General features: G+C 41.8%; 1 protein-coding gene across 2 annotated transcripts in view; it reads right to left on the reverse strand.

Moving 5' to 3' along the window:
- Positions 1–5,716, reverse strand: part of TMEM45A (transmembrane protein 45A) — a 76,458-nt gene extending 70,742 nt beyond the window's left edge. The window contains exon 1 of one of the 2 annotated variants that reach the window (XM_030330386.2): positions 5,376–5,716. The gene's annotated coding sequence lies outside the window, so the exon portion shown is untranslated. The remainder of the gene's footprint in view (positions 1–5,375) is intronic. The other variant, XM_030330385.1, reaches the window with a different exon arrangement.
- Between the last annotated feature and the right edge of the window lie 3,274 nt (positions 5,717–8,990).

Consider the following 8,990-nt stretch of genomic DNA (forward strand, 5'->3'; position numbering starts at 1 on the left):
AGATGACATGATACTCTATATAGAAAACCCTAAAAACTCCACCAAAAAACTACTAGAACTCATAAATGAATTCAGTAAATTTGCAGGATACAAAATAAAATACAGAAGTCTGTTGAATTTCTATATACTAATAATGAAGCAGCAGAAAGAGAAATTAAGAAAACAACCCTATTTACCATTGCACCAAAAATAATAAAATACCTAGGCATAAACTTAACCAAAGAGGTGAAAGATCTATACTCCAAAATATAAAACACTGGTGAAAGAAATTGGAGAAGACACAAACAAATGGAAAGATATTCCATGTTCATGGATTGGAAGAATGAATATTGTTAAAATGTCCATTCTACCCAAAGTAATCTACATATTTAATGCAATCTCTATCAAAATACCAACAGCATTTTTCACAGAACTAGAACAAATAATCTTAAAATTTGTATGGGATTTTGAACAGCCAAAGAAATCTTGAAAAAAACAAAGCTGGAGGTATCACAATTCCAGTTTTAAAACTATACTACTAAGCTATAGTAATCAAACAGTATGGTACTGACACAAAAATAGATATACAGATCAAAATAACAGAATAGAGACCCCAGAAATAAATCCACACTTGTATGAACAATTAATCTATGATAAAGAAGGCAATATTATTAAATGGGAAAAAGACAGACTTCAATAAATGATGCTGGGAAAACTGGACAGCTACATGCAAAAGAATGAAACTGGACCACTTTTTTTTTTTTAATTTTTTTTTCAACGTTTATTTATTTTTTTGGGACAGAGAGAGACAGAGCATGAACGGGGGAGGGGCAGAGAGAGAGGGAGACACAGAATCGGAAACAGGCTCCAGGCTCTGAGCCATCAGCCCAGAGCCCGACGCGGGGCTCGAACTCACGGACCGCGAGATCGTGACCTGGCTGAAGTCGGACGCTTAACTGACTGCGCCACCCAGGCGCCCCTGGACCACTTTCTTATACCATACACAAAATTAAACTAAAAACAGAATAAAGACCTAAATGTGAGACCTGAAACCATAAAACTCTTAGAAGAAAACATAGGGAGTAAATTCTTTGACATTGGCTATAGAAACATTTTTCTGGATCTGTCTCCTAAGGCAAGGGAAACAAAAGCAAAATTAAACTATTGTGACTACACCAAAATAGATTTTGCACAGCAAAGGAAACTATGAATAAAATGAAAAGGCAACCTACTGAATGGGAGAAGATGTTTACAAATGACATGTTTGATAGGGGTTTAATATCCAAAATGTATAAAGAATTTTAAAGAACTGAACCCCCAAAACCCCAAATAATCCAATTAAAAAATGGGCAGAGGACCTGAATAGACATTTTTCCAAAGAAGACGTACAGATGGCCAACAGACACATAAGAAGATGTTCAACATCACTAATCATCAGGGAAATGTAAATTGAAACCACAATGAGATATCACCTCCATTTGTCAGAATGGCTAAAATCAAAAAAAATGGTGAGTGTTGGTGAGGATGTGGAGAAAAAGGAGCCCTCTGCACTATTGATGGGAATGCAAATTAGTGCAGCCACTGGGGAACACAGTATGGAGACTCCTCAAAAAATTAAAAATAGAATCACCATATGATCCAGTAATTTTACTACTGGGTATTTACCCAAAGCAAAATGAAAATACTAATTAGAAAAGATATATGCACCCCTATGTTATTGCAGCATAATTTACAATAGCCAAATTATGGAAGCAACCCAAGTATTCTTTTACAGATAAATAAAGATGTGGTATATATACACAATGGAATATTACTCAGCTGTAAAAAAAAAAAAAGAAAAAGAAAAAGAAAAAGAAAGATATTTCCACTTGCACCAACATGGATGGACCTAAATAAAGGACATAATGCTAAGTGAAATAAGTCAAACTGAGAAAGACAAATACCATATAATTTCACTCATACATGGAATCTAAGCAACAAAACAAACAAAATAAAAAGAGACAAACAAAAGAATAGACTGTTACATATAGAGAAGAAATTGGCGGTTGCCTGAGGGGAAGTGGATAGGGGGAGGCATGAAATAGAGAAAGAAGATTAAGAGTATACTTACGTGATTAGCACTGAGCAATGTATAGATTGTTTACTTAATGTACACCTAAAACTACAATAACACTGTATGTGAATTATATTTCAATTTCAAAAAATATTGTGGTCCCATTCATATCTTCAAATTGTTTAGATCTATACCTGTGAGTGAATCCTTACAGAAGGGCTGAAAGGTTTTAGACTAAACCAGTAACAAAGCTTCTCTCTGGGGAGAGTAACAGATTGAGAAGAAAGCAGGGAAACAAAGGGGAAACCATTGCGTCTGACTTATACAGTTTCATTTTTTCAAAAAGGATAATCATCTAGCTGACATTTATCGAATGTCTACTATATATCCGGGTACTACCGTGGGTTTTGTTCAAGCAGGATGAAAAGACAGAGTGCTTGCCTGCAATGAGTCCCATCTTATAAACATGTAAAATGTCTTCTGTTTCCAGGCACAACACATCCCATAGACATGACCCGTGTTGGTATTCTAGCCCCTCCAAGGAAATTTTACCGGCTCAGTTCTTCAAATGTCCTCTCCCCCTCCAATCAGCCTTCTCCCATGGACTTCTTGATTACCAACACAACTGCAAACAAGAAGAATAGCCCAGCTTTACATGCCTAAGGCAGTGTAGCCTGTGGTTAAGGCTTGGGGTCTAGAGTTAGACCAGATGGGCATCTGCCATTTGTTCACTGTGTGACCTTGGGCAAGTCTCTTAATATGCCTATGCCTCTGTCTCCTCAGTCAATAGGTACCAACCCTCATAGGTTTGGTGAGAGGACTGACTACATGAGCTAAGACATGTTTAAGCACCCTGAATAATGTTTACCATGTATTAAGTAGTCACGAAATGTCAGCCATAGACATATCAAAGAGCCATCTGCAAGCAACAGACTGTCCCAGCGAAGAAGAGAAAAGAAAAAAAAATCATCTCAGAATCTCAGAGGTAATTTAATAATTTTACAGATGATGGCACAAAGAAACGCATAATGGCTCAACGTCTTTCCTGAGGTCACACAGTTGGTCAGCAGCAGTGCCAGGACCAGAGCTCAGCTTCTCTCTGCCACAGCACAATGCTCTCAAGGAAGAAAAAGGAGGAGAGCTCCAAACTAGCTCTCCACTTAGGTATATATTGCAGGTCTCATCTAACTCCATAATTGGAAATTACAATGTTATAAGTATTAACACCTGAATAGGTGTTAGCAGGGGGAGAAAGAGCTACTCTGCAGACACTGTGTATGTACAAGGGTAGGGGAGAGGTGGAACGATTGCATCCATGTCAGACTTCAAGGCAAGGCCTGTTTCTACAAAGTATCTTGGATAATAGCCCAGAATGTCAGACCACTTCATCAGAGCTCCCAGAGAGACACCAGTCAAAAAGATATGGCCAAGCCTCACTGCTCAGTCCTGACCACACAGCCTGCAAGCCCTGAAGGGACATCACGGAAGCAGTGGAGTAGATGGGGAGTGTGTGCTGGGCAGGAGGTGGAGACTGGACCCCAGAGATAGATAGTTCTAGAAACACCTTCACTATATAACTGCTGCCATTTCAGCTTGCTGTCCCCCGCCCATCTACATCCCAAGCCTCCCCTTCCCCGTCAGGCTCTCCGTGCAGTCCTCTCCTACCTCTCCCACCTTTCCAACCTTTCCACCCACGAACTTCCCAAAGATTTTCCTGCATCACAACCCACTGTCCCTAAGCATAGGTACACATTTTCCAGCCTCAGTGCTTTGCCCCTGCTTTTCTTTTCTCCTACAATACCTGCCACCTGCTGTTCCATGATCCTTTTCCTCTCCATCAAAACTGTTGCACAAAATCCCTTCCCAGAAAGCCAACCCTTCTATGAAGCTATCCCACAGTAAGAAGTCCTCTTTCCATCTTCTGCACTCCCAGAACCTCCTAGCTCTTTCTCTGGCACTTGATAAATTCTCCTCTCCTCTCAAGACTCTCTTTCCTTCACAGCCTAATATTAGTGTATCACTAACAGGAGGTCAGGACTCAGTAAATGCTAGCCGCTAATATGGAGGTAAGAACGGTAGCTGGGAAAATGACATGCAGCAGAGGAAGCTAAGAAGGATGGAAATGAAGAGTGAGCACAACAGCAAAGATTTACTATGTTCAGAACCATTGTTTCACCTGTGTTAACTCACTTAGTCCTAGAGACAACACCGTGAGGTAGGACCTATCACTATCTCCGTATTACAGAGGGGGAAACTGAGGCACAGACAGTCTGAGTAACTTGTCCAAGGTTCGAACAGTGGGGTTGCAAATTGAACTAGGCCAATGGGCTCTTTATACTGTTTCTTTGTAACACTGTCCCTTCTAACTCTGCATCCCTGAAAACCACGTCAACTGTTCCACCCACTGAATGCACTGCCTCTCTGATTCAAAAACACACTCTGCAACTTGCAATTATGGCACCAAATTCCCACCAAAGGCTTTCTGAGCGAGAAATTAAACATCAATTCTGGTCAGATCTGCCATGACAGTAACTAACATATGACAAAGTCTCAAAACCAAAACATTGCTTAAGAAAAATTATAAATGTTTTGAATAGAATGGGCCTCAGGTCATTCACCTAGGTCAAGATTTGCCATAATTTCCATTGCTAAATCCTGAAATATGTACCACAACTGTCTGCAAGCATACACATGTAACAATCGCTCTAAATATTATTTTGATAGAATTATGGGATTAACATACAATTATAAAGTTACTGATGCACAGAGTTGTCTGTCACATATTGAATGAATTTGGACCTCCCACTATGGATGGATGAACACAGAAAAGATATTTTTGGGTTACAACTACATTCACATGTAAGTGAAACAGCAATTACCTACATAATTCAGAATTTAAGTTACTTAATATTAAACATCCAATGAACAGAAGCAAAGGTTTTGTGAATTCAGAGTAAGTCTGATAACTTTCTCAATCTTCTGTCAAAACAGTCAGGGGAATGAGGGGTGGATAAAGATTTCGGCTTTACAAACGTATACTTTGTTCTCACAGAAAGAAAATAGAAAAATACATCTATCAGATTCAACTTTGAGGTCTGGAGAGGCTTACAACAGGACACCAGTTAAATTTCTGTCCCTGGGAAAATTTAAAATAACACACAAGTAACCAAAAATTAAATTATTAGCAAAGCAGAAGAAAAGGAAGCCGACGGTCTGTGCAGTTTGTGGCAGCGAGGGACATTTTCATCTCTCTGACGAAGAGAAGTTAATGAGAACAGCAAAAAGACGCAGGAGAGAGATCACAGCGGGAGAAACAGATACCCAGCACGTCTCCAAAACTTACCCAACTCGGTCTGTTTACTCAACACTATTTTTCTCACTTTGCCAGTTTTAAATCAGACAGCGGCTGGGCTTTTGTTGTTGCTGTTTCTGTTCTTTTGATCCCAGAGCCCCATGAAAATTAAACTGTGCGCGGGATGAGATCTGGCCCCGTCTCAATTAGCGGAAAAAAAAGTTTTAAGACTGGATCCTCGGTTGCTTCTTTGGGAATATGAATAATAAAAGTGACTAGCAGGAGAGGACGTGGGGGACGTGCTCAGCTGACGTCGGGCCCGCGAAGGGGCCGCACAGTTCCTCGGCGCAGCTGTCCAGATGTGCCTCATCTGGCTCCCCCCCCCCCCCCCCGCCCCCCCCCCCCGCCCGGGGCACGAACCTCGGCTGCCCAACTACCCCGAAGCTCCAGCTCATTGGTGGCCGCGACTCCCTGCTTGCTGCCTATTGGCCAGGCATCCCGCCACTCTCGCAGGCCTGGACCCGCCCCCGCCCGCCGGGCTAGCTCGCTCCATCCTCGAGAGGAACCTGGAAGTGCAGCGCGGGCGCTGATGTGGCACTCAGCAGCGGCAGCGGGGCCCGGGAGGGGCTGGGGTCCTCAGGGGGTCCTGCGCACCCAGGACTTACCCCGGCCCCGGCCTCCGTTACGCTCAAGCTTTGAGGCCTTTAGGCTGGTTTGTTTAAACACAATGATTGCAGTCTGTTCTTGGGATGAAATTAAGGCGCGCCGAAGTTGGCTTAAATCCCCTGCATTTCCGAGTGGAAGGGACTGGGGCCCCGGGATGCCCACGCCCCTAAAGGGCGTTCAGGCCAGGCCTGAGGACTTCGTTCTCCCCGCTTTCTCCAGGGAGCGAATGATAAAATTGAAGAGCTTGTTCCTTGGCGATAGTATTCTTCTGTTGGGGGGGGGGGGGGGCGGGGTTAATGAATCCTTCATTGAAGTCCTTATTAACCAGAAAGGTGAGTGTTTCTGCGTAGAAGCCCACTTACAGCAGTGATTTGGTTACGGGAGTGCTTTGGAAGACTTAGCTGCCGTGGGGTTTTTTGTTGGGTGGTGGCAGTCGTAGAAAAACGGGAAATACTGCTTTATTCTGTGAAAATTTAGCCGGAACTGTACCAAATGATACTTTGATCCTGGGGAAATCGTGCAGGGTCGTTGACTGGTTCGTTGATTAGTTGGGGCGGGGAGGGGTGGTCTGCAAATCAATCGCTGTTATAATGTAAGGATATGACAGAAATGTGACCTCACTGAACTATTAAGATGCCGAGAGCAACACTCATTTGGGCCACCCACCGTGAAAGGTTCCAGGCCTTGTACTAAACAGCTTTACTCACATTATCATATATAATTCATACAACCATCTTGTGAAGTAGATACTATAATTATCTCCATTTTCAGATGAAGCTACCAAGATTCAGAGAAGTCTGTTCTAGTATGCCACCAAGGTCTCCAGGTTATGTTCGTGGTACTACATCATGGACACTTACCATCATGGACTTACCTACCATTTACTGGGAGTGGGTAGGTCAGAATTTGTTGAGTGCATGCCTCTACCTTCTGATGTCCAAAGCTTTTACATCACAGATGATGTCCTCATGGTTGTTGTATTTGCTATCTATTGCTATGTAATGGATTACCACAGATTTAGTAGCCTGGAACACCACGCATTTATTATTGCACAGTTTCTAAGGGTCAGAAGCCGAGGCATGGCTTAATTGGATCTCCTGCGTAAGTCTCTCAAGGCTGCAATCAAGGTGTCTGCCAGGCTGCATTCTCATCTGTAGGCTCAACCGGAAAACAATCTGCTTCTGAACTCCCTCAGGTTCTTGGTAGCATTCATTTCTTTGCAACTATAGGGCTGAGTTCCCAGTTTCTTTCTGGATGTCAGCTAGCAGCTGCCCTTACTTCTTAGTGCCTAGTCTCTGCAGTTCCTAAAAGCCAGGAGGTGAAGATCATGGGGGGCCTTTAAAATCTGTCTGACACAGTGGACTAATCAGACACCTTAGTCTAGGTAGCCCTGATTATAATGTGATCACACCTCCACAAATGCTCCAAAAATTTAGGACCTTGTTCACCAAGTAAAAAATATGTGAGTGGATTAACAATATCCAATCCCTCTGTCAGTCAAGGAAACCCACAAAGAAAAGATGGCTATTGAAAGTAATCATGAGTTTGGCTTTCTGAAACATTCATAATCTGACAATGGGACACCTTTTATCAAAAAAGCTCCACAACAGTGTAGTCAAGATACACGATCAATCTTCCACACTCATCACCACTGACAGGCAGCTGATATTATTAACCATTGGAAGAGTTCCCTCAAAAACTACTTAAAAAAAAAGATTCCTGGGGCATCTGGGTGGCTCAGTCGGTTAAGCGTCCGACTTCAGCTCAGGTCATGATCTCACAGTTCTTGGGTTTGAGCCCCACGTCACGCTGTCTGCTGACAGCTCAGAGCTTGGAGCCTGCTTCAGATTCTGTGTCTCCCTCTCTCTCTGCTCCTCTCCAACTTGCACACGCTCTCTCTCTCTCTCTCTCTCTCTCTCTATCTCTCTCTGTCTCTCTCTCTCAAAAATAAATAAACATAAAAATTTGTTTTAAATAAAATAAATAAATAAACAAACAAACATTCCTGGGGAATTTTGCTTGCAAAAAGATGGAGTAGACATAATTTTCCCTATTTCCCCTGCTAGTACAACTAGAAATCAGACTTAATACACAGGCATACCCTGTTTTATTGTGCTTCTCAGATAATTGAATTTTTTTCAAATTGAAGTCTTGGCAACCCTCTGTTGAGCAAGTCTAGTGGCACCATTTTCCAACAGCACTTACTCACTTTGTTTCTCTGTGTCACATTTTGATAATTCTTACAATATTTCAAACTTTTTCATTATTATTATATTTGTTACGGTGATCAGTGGTTATGACTTGCTGAAAGCTCAGATGATAGCAGTTTTTAGCAACAAAGAACTTTTTAATTAAGGTATGTACATCATCTTTTAGACATAATGCCATTGCACACTTAATAGACTATCGTGTAGTGTAAATATAACTTTTATATGCACTGGAAAACCAAAAAAATTCATTTGACTCACTTTATTGCAATATTCACTTTACTGCAGTGGTCTGGAACCAAACCAGAAATATTTCCAAGGTATGTCTGTATAAATAAACAAAGAAAGAGTTTGAAAACTTGCAAGAAGAAGGTAGACAGGCTAATAATCTAGGGACACAAGGAATGCCATGATGGTGAGTTCCCCAGGTTTTCTTTTTGTCTCACTGGCCCAGACTTGGAGCCTAACAAAAGCCTGTTCTCTCTAGCCAAAGGACCAGGAAGGGGAAGCCTAGAAAGACAAAACAGAAAAAAAATGTTTGGACAATAACAGCTATAATCTAGCCAAATACCACAGAAAACAAAATACCACCAGCAAAGGCCAAATAGAATCCTAGACCTCTACCCTTACCAAGTTATACTAAGGTGAAAACAAAGGGCTAGTTCTTTGAAAGGGTCCATGTAATGGGCAAACTGCTAGCATGATGGACAAAGTAAAAAAAATGAGAGAAGATACAATTACCAATGTCAGAAACAAAGCAGAGGATCTCACTACAGACCTTACAGGCATCAAA

The sequence above is a fragment of the Lynx canadensis genome, chromosome C2 (assembly GCF_007474595.2).
Source record: "Lynx canadensis isolate LIC74 chromosome C2, mLynCan4.pri.v2, whole genome shotgun sequence".
NCBI lineage: Eukaryota > Metazoa > Chordata > Mammalia > Carnivora > Felidae > Lynx > Lynx canadensis.